Raw genomic sequence first — 14,984 nt, forward strand, 5'->3', positions numbered from 1 at the left:
AAATTGCTACAATTCTGTCTCTGAGATCCTTTGACAGTTCATTCGACCTCATGATTGTCATTTGCTCTGACATGCGCTGTAAGGTCTTATATAGACAGGTGTGTGCCATTTCCTGATCAAGTCCATTCAGTCTAGTTAAGCACAGCTGGAGTGCTAAGTGGAAAATCTTAAGATTTGGGAAAAACAGCAAAAAATGTAAAACTCATTTGAACAAATGGACAGAGAGAGCTTTATCTCGTCTGGAAAGAATATTTATCACAAAAATGCAAAGTATTTCCATTCTTATCCATCCTGTATATACACAAGGTATGCCCAAATCAGCTATCAAATCTACTAATCAGATGGACTTTGACTTTATATGGAAACAAAAAACATGATGTATTAGACAAGGTAACTTAAAAAAAATTGAAGATGGAGGATCGCAAGCTATTGAATTTGACAGCCTGGATGGCACTCAAAAAAAGTATTGGCTTCGGTCGTATTTAATAAATAAAAATACCCTATGGTTTCATATTTCAGACAATATACTGTATTTTTGGAATTAACTTCTTCCTTAAATGTGATTTTGACATCCAAAAACTCCTTATAAAAATTTCCTTTTTCCACCGGCAAGTTTTATTATACTAGAGATTAATTTATAAATATAATTATAGCCCATGCAATACTCTCTTGTGGAACTGCCATTACATTAAAATTAGAAACAAATCAATCTTTGCACAAAAATGGCATAAACGAGGTATTTAGTCTGTGATGCACTTATTAAATGCACATATTGATTCATTTGAAGAGTTCACTACTAAATACAGCCTGCAAATAGACAGAAGGGATTTTCAAAAATGATCAGAGCTATTCCTCCAAATACTCTATGAACAGCAAATACCCTATTTCAGAGTCCTGATTACAAAACCCCTGTTCTTCCTGGTCTTTTGATTAATGGGTGCAACATTACAAATAACAAGCTCAAAAATCCTAAGATCAGGGATTTTTTAAATTAGTGCTTTGTTTCCTTTTGTATCAAATCCAAATTATATTTCACAAATATTTGCGCATGATTAAAGGGAAAAAAAACTAGAACAAGTTATTTAAAACTTCCCACTCCTTGATAAGCCAAGGAAGTACACACTTTAAAATCTTCTGAGGTATTTACTCAAAAGAATCTTTCAGACTTTGTTTTGCTATTGAGACAACAAAACATCTTTTTTATGAATGTGTGTATCGTCAACCGTATGGGATGATTTGCGCTACTGGCTTTTCCACAAAATCCTAAACTTATTGTTAATAAAAACAGCAAAAAACACTAGAAATGTGCCTGCGCACCCAGCAAGCGGAAACAATGATTGGCCTATGGGACAACCAACAGATAAGATGATCCCCTGGAACTCGAAGAAGAAAGAAGGTTGTCCATTATACCTTATAAAACATTTTTTTTTAAATACAAACGTTTTAAAAAGTAATTATTATTTTGAGACTAATTTACTTATTTGGTCGAATGAGTTGATATGATAATTAAGTAAAAAGACTTGCCCACTACCTGTGACCAGTGGTCCCACCACGCAAAATGTAGGCCTAAACATGGACACAGGCGTGACAAGGATTACTGTCTGGATGGATGGTCTAACAAAAGGCAATTTGAACGACACTGTCATGACTTTTCAGCCATCTAAGTTTAGCTTGAAGCTGACCTGTAACGTGTTGGAAATGGGATATTAAGTTTAACAGCACTTTGTCTCACCACAATAACCTAATTTGAGCACAATGAAGAACGTTCCACCAGGCTGCGCTGTACGCGCCTCTGCGGACCACCGGCCCTCCAATGAGAAGCAGCAGCCGTGGAGCAGGGACGCCTAGACGGGCTCCTGCAGACGTTTCACAGCAGCACCGTCCATAGTGCGGACGGCCCCGAGTCCTGCGGACGACTTCATCGTGCTTTTCGGATGCATGCTGGGGTGGATTCGATAAAGGGAGCCGAAGACCCAGCTCCAAGCCGACAGCAGAATAAGAGGTGTGCATCCGCATCCAGCGCGAAAACGAGAAGAAGCCTATTGTCGGCGATCAAGTAGTAGACGTGAGCCTTGGAGCATCCTCTGCTGGCTAATACAACAGGCTTGTTCTATTCTGCAGCTGTGTGGGACACATACTGATAAATGGTGTGGAGGAAGGCCACAGTTAAAGGGTAGCGGGATACAAGGCTCCCGATTCAGCGGCTTCGGAACAAACCAGAGTCCGACTGGAACCACTCGGACCGGGCTTTTTCTTAAACACTCACATCAGGCTACTGGAGACAAACAGGTAGGTTATCTAATGCACGAAAACGTGATGCTTCTAATATTGTATATTCTTGGATGAGAGTGGGATATATTTTCGATACTGATAATGCAAAAGACAGATATATAGACCCTTTATTATCTGGTTTAAAATAAGCACGAAGAAGGCTACAAGACATCCAAAGCAGGCACGTCCCCTCTTGCGCCTTATATTAATCATCTCTATCAAATTGGCCTAGTGTAGGACGTCTCACTGTCAGAGCTAGAACAGTTGCCCAGTTAAAAAAAATCGAATGTAGTAAAAGCCAGTCCATTTCCGAGCTAGTACATTCAATGTTTTATTTATTTGTTTATTTTTAAGTCTCAATGGCTCATTGTGGGAGCAGTACCTGTTACCACAATGAGCCAGTCACGTTGTGCATTTCAGATCAGATGTCTGTTGAAATAATGGTGGACCTAACATGTGAAACATAAGTATGCATGGAGATGTGTTATAAGAAATAAGGTATCTCAGAAGTTAGCAGTGATTTGATCACAGGACTACAGCATTTATTTTTCTATTGTGAGATATCTGTAAAAGCCATTGGGGGTGCGGGGGCAGTGAAGGAAACCATTCTAAGGCCTTACTGTGTATCTACTCCCAGGCAAAGAAGACAAAAATAGCCTGAAAATATATGTTGCTACTTGTGTGTGTTTGATAGAGTGAAAGAGAGCAAACTGCTGTCATCTTTCAGCAGGCTGGTTGGCTGGAAGCTAGGCAAACAGCATACAGCTGTCCTTTGGAAACTGTGCTTCCTCACATCTTTACCCAACACCTCAGCTTCTCATTCATCCTGCTTGCCTTCTAATGCCTTCTTTTCTCCTCTGCACTGGCTCTTTGGTACTTTCATCAGTCTTGGCAGGTGTTGAACGATAACTGTGGAATCTATGGTCATTAGCTTTGTATAAATGTTATGTTGTGAACAAACAAAAACTTAAGACCTAACACAATAAATTTGAGGTCCGTAGATGCATATCAGAGTAAACTCTCTTACGCTCAGTAGAAGTGTATTTTTCTGCTGATTTTGGCAAATAGAAGTTTGGAAAAATATTTATTTTATGTTGTAGATTTTTCTTTAAATAAATATTTTTCATCTAGTCATTTGTATTGCAGACCAGTTTAGAGATTCTAGCCTTCAGCTAAAATTAGGATGTTTTTCAATACAGGTCGAGGGACATTGGACAAAGTGTATATATATGTTTGAACACTTTTATCGTTGATTGGTTGATGTTACAGTAAATATCTTACTTATTGCATCTTAAAAGATTCTCCTCGGGGTGCCTGTGGCTAATCAGCACTTCATTCTTCATTCAAACAGATTAATTCATGATACCTGTCAATCAAAGTCAGACCCTGGCCGCTTTGATGCACAGGCTCGTGTCACTGAAACATACGGATACAAACAGAAGAGTCAGAAAACAACAACAGCAAGAGAGGAGAGAATGGCAGAGTGAAGGAAAATTTGGTCATTAATTTACAAAATAATTTTGCGAAGTTTTGCCGGAGAAAAAAAAAGCAAATAAAGAACTGGACTTAAATATCTACCAACTGGCAAGTGACATGGATAGTAGTGTTTGTTTCTGTGTGGTAACTTCCAAACTAGTGCACTCCCACAACTTTTTTTAATCACCACCCACCACTGGTTATAATACTCTATATCAATATTTTCTATATTAATTTGTAATTTTAATACATGGACACAAGACGACAGGAAAGATTCCAGCCTGATCATTTATGAACTCCTGGCAGATCTTTATTTCAGTTTGAGAACCTTTAAATTTAATTTAAATATAAAGATAAGAATTCTAATACAGTCTCAACCTAACAGTCTTTTCAGCTAAAAGAACAGTGAGCCAGCAGGTTGATCAAAGAGGTTTTTGACAGATGTTCTCATTGGTAAAAAAAAAATAAACTGAACATTTAGCCAAGATGCTGATGTTAGCTTGATTTATCAGATGTTATTTCTTTCAGTGGTGGGCCTACAGTAAGCTTTTTGATTAATCAACAAACATGTGGTTTCTTACAACTTCTTTCTAATTCTTGTCTTAAACAACTGATGGATGTCAGTCCCCGAGTATCCCAACCACACCGTTCCATCTTATATGGAAGCAGAAAAACGTATATGTTCTGAAGAGGGTGAAACTCTTCACACTAAAATTAGAATGTTTTTCAATAAAGGTCAAAGGACATTGGCCAAATGAGTATGCTTTGGTTTTTTTTTTTGGGTTTTTTTTTTGGAGATTTTTCGCGGCTCTAGTGGCTCGCTTTTTATTGACAGTAGGCTGACAGGAAGGGGATGGAAGAGGGGGAGAGACATGCGGCAATGGACCGCGGGTCGGAGGCGAACCCGGGTCGACCGCGTTGAAGACCAAGGCCTCCATACATGGGTCGCGCTACCCGCTACGCCACCAGCGCGCCCAAATGAGTATGTTTAAACACTTTTGTCATTGATTGTTTGATTTTACAGTTAATATCTTACTTATTTCTTCTTTAAAGATTCTCCTGGGGGTGCCCGTGGCTAATCAACACTTGTGTCATTCTTAATTCCATGCAACAACAAGTGGTCATGCGTAGCACTGCTCTGCTTTACATACAGGAAGACAAAACAAGTTACTTTGCCATTTTCTCTGGCATATTATTAAAGTCAACATATATTTAGGAGTAATATAATTGTCTTGGTGGTTGATGGACCAAATTGCAGACAAGAGCTTGGGAGCATCCTGGTGAAATGGAAAGTGATTTTGTGTAAATGAAATAGTCAAAACGTACAGACAGGGCAGGTAAAGACATGGACCAGGAATAACACAAGGAGCTGACCACAACAGAGGTAGCATAACAGAGAATCCGGCAATGAGGTAGAGGAAACTAGCAGTTTAAATAGGGAAGGGAACAGAAGAAGGCAGCTGAGAGTAATTTGCAACTGGTGACAGACATGACAGTGATTATGCTAAGGAAGAGGGAGTGCAATGACATGACAGGGTCTGGAGGAGAACTGAACCTAACAAGAATACAAAACCATAATTAATACACATACTCTATATCAAAATAAATGCATTGTAGAGAGAAGACAGGCACGTAGTAAATTAAGGATATAACAGAAACCATCAGAAATCCATATTGAACAGAATACTAAATTGTGAAAAGAAACAAATTTGTTACACACTAACAAATAATACTAAAAGATAAAAAAACAGACAGATTGCCTGATCTTCTAACTAACTTCTTTACTGAGAAAATTCTAAAAATTAGAGGACCACTTTGTACTTCCATATCAACACCAGAACCAAAGCTGTATTCAGCTGGAACTTTTCTGACAAAATGTCCCAATTCAGCCAAATAAACCACAAAAGCTTAGAGCAGATAATTCAGCAGCTAAGTTCCTCCTCCTGCTGCCTTGATGTTCTCCCCACAGCTTTCTTTAAGAAAGTCTTGCCTGTCATAGCGTCTGAGTTGACTCAGATAATAGACACGTCCCTTCTGTCAGGTGTTTTCTCCCAGTCCCTAAAAAACAGCAATTAAACCACTGCTGAAAAAAAGAACAATTTAGACAAACTTCTACTCCAGAACTACAGGCCCATCTCAAACCTCCCCTTTATCAGTAAGATTATTGAAAAAGCTGTGTTTCAACAATTAAACACCTTGTTAACAACGACCAGCCGCTTTGACATTTTCCAGTCTGGCTTCCGTGCTCACCACAGTACAGAGACCGCCCTTATCAAGGTGTTTAATGACATCCATATAAATATAGACTGTGGAAGAATCACTGTGCTGGTTCTATTGGACCTCAGTGCAGCATTCGATACTGTCGATCACTTCATTCTGTTAGAATGCCTGGAGAACTGGGTCGGCCTCTCTGGTACAGCTCTCAACTGGTTTAAATCCTACTTAAAGAACAGGGAATCTTTTGTATCAGTAGGTAACTTTACATCAAAGATGACAAAAATCACATGTGGGGTCCCCCAAGGGTCCATCCTGGGTCCCCTCCTCTTCAATATCTACATGCTCCCCTTAGCTCAGATCATAAAAAACAACATCAGCTACCATAACTATGCAGACGACACACAGTTTTACATCACTATGTCACCAGGTGACTATAAACCAGTTCAGGCACTGAGTAAATGCCTAGAAGAAATCAATGCCTGGATGTGCCAAAACATTCAATTGAATAAAAACAAAACTGAAGTAATAATCATTTGCACCAATAGAGGAGAATTCAAAAGTTAGCACACAGCTTCAGTCGCTTCAGCTAGAAACCACTGATCAGGCCTGAAACCCGAGTGTAGTGATGGACTAAGACTTTAACCTCCAAAAGCATCTAAAGACAATTACAAGGTCGGCCTTCTATCACCTGAGGAACATTTCCAGGATTAAAGGACTAATGTCTCAGAACGATCTGGAAAAACTAATCCATGCGTTTATATTTAGTAGAATTGATTACTGCAACGGTGTTTTCACAGGCCTGCCTAAAAAGTGGATCAGACAGCTGCAGCTGATCCAGAACACTGCTGCCCGCGTCCTCGCTAAGACTAAGAAAGTAGAGCACATACCCCAGTTCTAAAGTCATTACACTGGCTCTCTGTATCTCGGAGAATAGACTTATAATATTTCTGTTAGTCTATAAATCCCTGAATGGCTTAGCACCTAAATACATCACAGACTTGTTATCACTGTATTATCAACCCTCCAGACCACTAAGGTCTTCTGGCTTCAGCCTACTCTGCATACCTAGAACACAAACCAAACACAGAGAAACAGCATTTAGTTCCTATGCTCCACTTATCTGGAACAAACTCCCAGAAAACTGTAAAAGGGCGGAAAGCCTGAGTTCTTTTAAATCAAGACTAAAAACACATTTGTTTGGGATTGCCTTTGACTGTTCTAGTTAAACTGTTTTGATGTTCTTTTTGTTTCTACATTTTATTTCTACTTGCTTTTATTCTGTTTTATTTTCCTTTATTTTAATCATGTAAAGCACTTTGCATTGTCTCTGTACTGAATTGTGCTATATAAATAAATTTGCCTTGCCTTGATCCCCTGGAACCTAAAATAGGCAAACACCTGGGGATCGTGGCAATGACAAATTTGAGCAGTTTTGAAATGTTAACTTCTTCAAATCATGCAACACTTTTTATAGCAAAAACTACTACAGAAGTACAGTAATAAACTTCAGTTAAAAACCTTTGGATAAGTAGAAATTTCCTGTTTACAGTATGTTTGACATATTGACAACACTACACTCTATGGAGGTCAGTATTTGTACTCAGGCGGAAATTCCACAGTGGCTGGTAGAAAAAAAAAGAAACAAAAAAAAAAAGAATTGTACAAGCCACTCAAACATTTTAGCACCACTATTATTTATATTTTTGTGTAACATTTGCCTTGGTTAAAAGCACCCTCAGTACAATCTAATATTAATTGTACAATGTATTCTTAATTTCGAAAGAAGAAATTAAATCTAAAGGAAATAAATAATTTAGCATAAATGTGTGCTTCTAATACTATATACACCTGTAATGAACGGGAACTGGACCCTAGATTCAAACACAACAGGTCAGTGACATTTCAAATTTTTATTAAACAAAGGCAAGCGCGGGCTCTCGGGGTGCCTTGCTCGCGCTTGGGCTGAAACCCCTGGAGGCAGAGGGATAGGCTAGTGACCAGCAATGGGAGGCGTGAAACAGTGACAAGAGCTGGATCACTAACCTGATTGAAGGGGAGCCAGGGTGCTGAGAGCCGGCATGTAATGAAAGGGGCTAAAGCCGTTGAGCGGTTAACTGAGCAGCAGACGATCCGTGCGGGGAAATCCGGGGTCTTTGTCCAGTGACGGTCCAGGTCCAGTAACGGGGAGGCACAAATCCAGCAGCAGAACAAAGGGGTTGTCCGAGAGTCAGGTCCTGGTCCGGGTTCAGTAACGGGGAGGCACAAATCCAGCAGCAGAACAAAGGGGTGTCCGAGAGTCAGGTCCAGGTGCTGTCAGGGTTCAGTAAGTGGGAGGCTCAGAGAGTTACAGGAGTTAGGAGGGATTCAGTACTCACTGACAGGCTGATACAGGGTGTTCAGACGGGCAATCCAGGTCGTGCAGGTTCCAGGGTCCAAAATCCAATGGTGCAGGTCTCAGGCAGGAAGACGGTAAGCAATAGGCTTGGTCGGGGGAAGGGCAGGTTTAGAAACAGAAGACAGAAGTAGGTTGGGTAAACAGGCAGACAGATAGGTAATCAGAGTGGCTGGAAAGTTCTCACCAATAGGATAGAGACGATCTGGCACTGGAGACTGACAAGGACGGGACTTTTATGCAGCTGGAGACAGGTGGAGCCAGTGAAGGTTGATTGCAGAGAGGAGGAGAGTGAGCAGGTGTGATCACAGACATGAATACGTAGACGCCACGTCCTCGGTTGAGAGGCGTGCCGACAGAGCGGCCATCTTAGGTCAGACCAAGCTGAAGTCAGACAGAATAAATGCTGTTATGGGCACCTCTGCTCTCACTTTCAATTCAATTCAATTCAATTTTATTTATATAGCGCCAAATCATGAAACATGTCATCTCAAGGCACTTTACAAAGTCAAGTTCAATCATATTATACAGATTGGGTCAGATTATACAGATTGGTCAAAAATGTCCTATATAAGGAAACCAGTTGATTGCATCAAAGTCCCGACAAGCAGCATTCACTCCTGGGGAAGCGTAGAGCCACAGGAAGAGTCATCTGCATTGTACATGGCTTTGCTGCAATCCCTCATACTGAGCAAGCTTGTCTGTATATAGTTTTGCTCCTATGTAGATCAGTGCTTGTCTGTGTATATATATATATATATATATATATATAATTTGTGTGTATATTAGATTAATATGTAACTGCAAAATATGTAAGTGCGTGTACATTTTTCATCCAGTTTGACTTCAGTTTAAATAGTTTTGGTTCTGAATAAATATGTGTTATCTGTCTGAAAGGTCACAAGCATTGTGAACATGATTAAAATGAGATCTGAGCTGCCTCCTATTCATTTTCACAGCAGCTCTCTGATCTGAGCAGCTGTTCCGCCAATAACCACACAACGGTAAAATAGGGTTTCAGCTCAATTCTTTCTCCCCTATAAGCAAACGGCTGGGTCTTAGCTAAAAGCTTACAGTGAAAAAATAAAGCTCTTTCCTGTTACTATTCTGCTTCTATTTTATATATTTGATCAAACCAGAGTAGTTCAGAATTGTGAGGTTGAAGGGAAATTATACAGTTTTGGCCTTTTTACAAATGAAAATCTGACATGAATATGCCTGCCACATCCACGAGGGAATAATTTATAGAATCCCCTTCTGGTGTGATTAGAGTTGGAGGTCTTATGGATCTAATAAACTTTACAGATCTAGCTCAAACTAAGAAAAGACCGATTTCTTTTACAATTTTTATCCATTCAATAAATCGTCGAAGACGAACTGCATTTTATGTGATAGACTAGCAGCGCATAAGCGAAAGAAAGATTCTAGTATATCGTAGTAAATAAATACTTTTAAAATAGCTTTAAAAATTACAGTCTTAAAAGTGGTATGTGAATTTGAGTTCAGTTTGCCTTTACTCTAATACCCCCTAAATAAAACCCAGGGAAGCCATATCAGCAGTAAATAAAGTCACTTCACAAAGCCTCAGAGGTTTGATAAAGAACATTAATAAAAACAGGCAACGTTATGAAGACGAAGGAACACAGCGGATAGGTCAGGGATAAAGTTATGGACACATTTAGACGGAAAAGCCATTGTTAAAAGACAAATAGAGGGAGTCTCATTTAAACTTTATCGCTAGCCATGTAGGGCAGACAGAAAACATGAAAGAAGATGTTTTGGCCTTCATGACCAGTCTAACAGGTAAAACCACTCCACCATTGTTCTACCAGTATGCTTAGGGTCTAGCCTCAAGTCTTTTGTCAGATTTTCTTCAAGGATTGCGCTGCATTTAGCTCAATCAAAGCCCCCCCCCCCCTTTTTTTGTTTTTGACTGTGACCAGTTTCCCTGTATCTAGTGAATATAGCATCCCTAAAGAATAAAAGCAACCAACACCACCACTTTACAACCTTTGGCCTGCAGTATGGAATTCCATAATAATAAACAAGTGTTTTATTAGCAAGGTGCAACATTTTTGGAATACAAAATCTCTAAAACCATCATCAGATTATAAATCAACCAGCTGCTTGGGAGTCAGGGTAGAAAAAAAAAAGCCTAATCTGTGCTACCATCACAAACTGAAAACGTAACTGTTCTGGGACTTATAACAGGAATTGTGTGCTGTGGTCAGAAGAGACCAAGCTTTAGCTCTTTTTTTGTTTTGTTTTGTTTTGTTTTTTGTTTTTTTTGAGGCAGAGGATTCTGGCATTTCTGTTTTAGAGAATGGTTTCTAAATCAGTCTTACTGAATAAAAACATATAAAGTCTGCTTTTACCATCCTTAAAGCAAACAGTCAGCTCTATCGTGATAACATGTTAAAATTTCAGCTTTCATTAATAATAAACAAAAGTAAATTGTAACAATATGGTTCTAATTCATCCATGACTGATTTAACTTTTTACCCACTACGTTTCTAAATATTGCCCTCTTTTGCTCAGGATTCCAAAATGTGTATAATCAGTAAATCAGTTTTTCTCACTAATTCAATTCAATTCAATTCAATTTTATTTATATAGCGCCAAATCATGAAACATGTCATCTCAAGGCACTTTACAAAGTCAAGTTCAATCATATTATACAGATTGGGTCAGATTATACAGATTGGTCAAAAATGTCCTATATAAGGAAACCAGTTGATTGCATCAAAGTCCCGACAAGCAGCATTCACTCCTGGGGAACCGTAGAGCCACAGGGAGAGTCATCTGCATTGTACATGGCTTTGCTGCAATCCCTCATACTGAGCAAGCATGAAGCGACAGTGGGAAGAAAAACCACCCATTAACGGGAAAAAAAACCTCCGGCAGAACCGGGCTCAGTATGAACGGTCATCTGCCTCGACCGACTGGGGTTACAGAAGACAGAACAGAGACACAACAAGAGAAACAAAAAAGCACAGAAGCACACATTGATCTAGTAATCTGTTCTACACTAGATGGTAGTAGCGGGTGAGTCGTCTTCTCTGGATGATGTCAAAGTTAACAGAACGCCAGACCAGGTGTACCTACTATGAAGAGAAAAGAGAGAGAACAGAAAGTTAAAGCAGAAATGACAACACATAATGCATAATTGAAGAACAGTAGAACTCAATATAGTGAGAAAATTAGATCCTGATATACTCCAGTAACCTAAGCCTATAGCAGTAAAACTATAAAGGTAGCTGAGAGTAACATGAGTCACTAGTTATAATTTTTGTCAAAAAGAAAAGTTTTAAGCCTAGTCTTAAAAGTAGACAGGGTGTCTGCCTCACGGACCAAAACTGGGAGTTGGTTCCACAGGAGAGGAGCCTGATAGCTAAAGGATCTGCCTCCCATTCTACTTTTAGAGACTCTAGGAACCACCAGCAGACCTGCAGTCTGAGAGCGAAGTGCTCTGTTAGGAACATACGGGGTAATCAGAGCTCTGATATATGATGGAGCTTGATTATTAAGGGCTTTATACGTTAGAAGAAGAATTTTAAATTCTATTCTTGATTTAACAGGAAGCCAATGAAGGGAAGCTAAAATTGGAGAAATATGATCCCTCTTGTTGATTTTCATCAGAACTCTTGCTGCAGCATTTTGGATCAGCTGAAGGCTTTGAACTGCATTTTGTGGACTTCCTGATAGTAAAGAATTACAATAGTCCAGCCTTGAAGTAACAAATGCATGGACCAGTTTTTCAGCATCACTCCTGGACAGAATGTTTCTAATTTTGGCGATATTCCGGAGGTGAAAAAAGGAAACTCTGGAAACCTGTTTAATATGGGATTTAAATGACATGTCTTGGTCAAAAATAACACCAAGATTTTTTACTTTATTACCAGAGGCCAATTCAATGCCATCCAGATTAAGTGATTGGTTAAGAAGTTTATTTTTTGAGGACTCTGGCCCAAAGATTAAAACTTCGGTCTTGTCAGAATTTAGATGCAGGAAATTTAAAGTCATCCAGCTTTTGATGTCATCAAGACATGACTGCAGTCGAAGTAATTGATTGGATTCATCAGGATTTATGGATAAATATAGCTGAGTATCATCAGCATAACAGTGGAAATTAATCCCATGCTGTCTGATAATTTTGCCAATTGGAAGCATATATATAGTAAAGAGAATTGGTCCAAGGACTGAACCCTGTGGTACTCCACAGGTGACCCTAGAGTTTGAGGAAGATTTATTATTAACATGAACAAATTGGAATCTGTCTGACAGATAAGATTTAAACCAGCCTAATGCTTTCCCCTTAATCCCTACAGTATGTTCAAGTCTTTGTAGGAGAATATTGTGATCAACTGTATCAAATGCAGCACTGAGATCTAACAGGACAAGTATAGACACAAGTCCATTATCTGAGGCCATGAGAATATCATTAGTGACCTTCACCAGAGCTGTTTCAGTGCTATGATGAGCTCTGAAGCCTGACTGAAACTCCTCAAGTAGGTCATTACTTTGTAAATGTTCACAAAGTTGATTAGCAACTACTTTCTCAAGAATTTTAGATAAGAAAAGAAGATTAGATATAGGTCTGTAATTTACTAACTCATCTTGATCAAGAGAAGGTTTCTTAAGTAAAGGTTTAATAACAGCTACTTTCAAAACCTGTGGTACATATCCATTTACTAAGGATAGATTAATCATGTCTAAAATAGTGCCACTGATCAAAGGGAATATCTCCTTAAACAACTTGGTTGGGATTGGGTCTAACATACAGGTAGAAGGTTTAGATGAAGCTAAAATTTTAGATAGCTCAGAAAGCTCTACTGCTTTTAAACAGTTCAGACACTGCGCAGGTTCTAAGGATTCCTCCAATGCTGCCTCACTTACTGAGGACGAGGTAATCATGTTTGGGAGGATGCCAATTATTTTATTTTTAATGGCATCAATTTTATTTATGAAGAATCCCATAAAATCATTACTACTAAGAGCTAAGGGAATGGATGGATCAACAGAGCTGTGGCTCTGGGTAAGTTTGGCAACTGTACTCTCTTACTCTCTATCTTAAATGCAGTAACAATGTAAGAAACAAAAACAACTACCAACCTGGTTCACGGACACAATCACTGCCAGGTTGGTTGTTGGTTTTAACGTTGAATGGTGCTGCCAACAAATAAACGTGTTGTTACCTCAACGTGCTTCTGCTTCATCATCATCCCAGCTGAAACTCCAGCCTCAAAAGGCCACAAACTGATGCATAATAATGTGCTAGAATAGCCGAGTCAAAGTTTATATCTAAATTCAGTCGTGAATATGTGCCAAAACATGAAAACAGGTCTTCGCTGTCATTCGCCAAACAGTCTAGCTAGCTCGAAATGTTTTAGTAGGAGGATTGCATTTTTTGTAGTTTGACAAAATGTGAAATAGCTGGAAATGTGTGAATACTTTGGAAGACGCTGTACATTCAAAGTAATGACTACAGTTTCTAAGACCTATCAAGATGTCAAAAATCCTCTTCAGTGAGTCCTGAGCTTTTATTTTGAAGGCTAATGACAGAGCTTCCTCCTTAATTTAGCCACTCTTGGGATGACCCGATGCAGTTACCCTTCTATATTAACCCTATGAGCCACCAGAGCCGTTTGTCAATAACCATTTTGTTTAGGGGGAAACACTTTTAAAAAAAAAAAAAAAAAAAACATTTTGTAGGCTTCTGGCTGAACAGCGGTTCTGTGACTACTTTTACACTGCTGAGAAAGAAATTCTCAAAATCTAAAAAATAAAACAAACAAAAAGCAATTGCGTAGTCAATGTTGCCAAATTAGGCAGGTTTCCATCCAATCAGGCTTCCTTTGAACACATTGAGCTGTAAAAAAAAAATTGCTTAAAATAGTTGTCAATGTCTGGAAGAAAACTAAAACCAATTTAATAAAATCCCATCTCCTTGCACTCATTTTTACCGGTCAATTTATTTTTGAAATGAGTCGAATCTGCCGAATTTGACCTAATCAACGAATAATAGTTATAATGAATAATATTGATTGTTACAATAAAAAAAAAAAATAATAATAATTGGTCGTTGCAAACGTCCCAAGAGGAGTTGAGTTCTACTGATCAACTTAAAAATATTTCATGGCTATGTGAAAGAGAAATGTTTGATTGAGCTCTGTAAGAGAAATTACATTTATATTAGGTTAAGATTTACTACTCCTGTTGGGAAGCTATTGATAAAAAGTTTTTTTTCCTGTTGATATATCATGATTTCTTTTTTTATTTTTTTATCATGAAGTTTTTTCATCGCTTCAGCGCAGTTGTGTGCCATTGGCATGTTCTAATGTTTAATAGTTCTGTGCTTTTAACACAAGATAATTTGAGATTTGGGCTTTTTTTTATTGGGCAGGTTTTATGCTGGGTTTGGGCTAGCTGTGAGATACAGCAACCTGTCACAACTTGCACACTGTACTTTTTCCTTTTTTTTTTCCCATATTGGGTTGCTGGCTCCTAAATGAGTCTCAAGTATCTCATGCTTCAAAGTCATGTAACATATAGAAGGATTAACTTCACTTACCGTGGTTAATCTATACACAATAAAGCTACGAGAAGATAAAAGAAAGCAGAAGACATT

General features: G+C 38.7%; 1 protein-coding gene across 19 annotated transcripts in view; it reads left to right on the forward strand.

Annotated features, from left to right (window-relative positions):
- The first annotated feature begins 1,795 nt into the window (after positions 1-1,795).
- Positions 1,796-14,984, forward strand: part of fat3a (FAT atypical cadherin 3a) — a 359,084-nt gene continuing 345,895 nt past the window's right edge. For 12 of the 19 annotated variants that reach the window (XM_036133252.1, XM_036133258.1, XM_036133259.1 and 9 more), the window contains exon 1: positions 1,807-2,289. The gene's annotated coding sequence lies outside the window, so the exon portion shown is untranslated. Of the gene's footprint in view, positions 2,290-14,984 lie in introns of all 19 variants that reach the window. The other 7 variants (XM_036133266.1, XM_036133267.1, XM_036133268.1 and 4 more) reach the window with 4 other exon arrangements.

The sequence above is a fragment of the Fundulus heteroclitus genome, unplaced genomic scaffold, assembly GCF_011125445.2.
Source record: "Fundulus heteroclitus isolate FHET01 unplaced genomic scaffold, MU-UCD_Fhet_4.1 scaffold_60, whole genome shotgun sequence".
NCBI lineage: Eukaryota > Metazoa > Chordata > Actinopteri > Cyprinodontiformes > Fundulidae > Fundulus > Fundulus heteroclitus.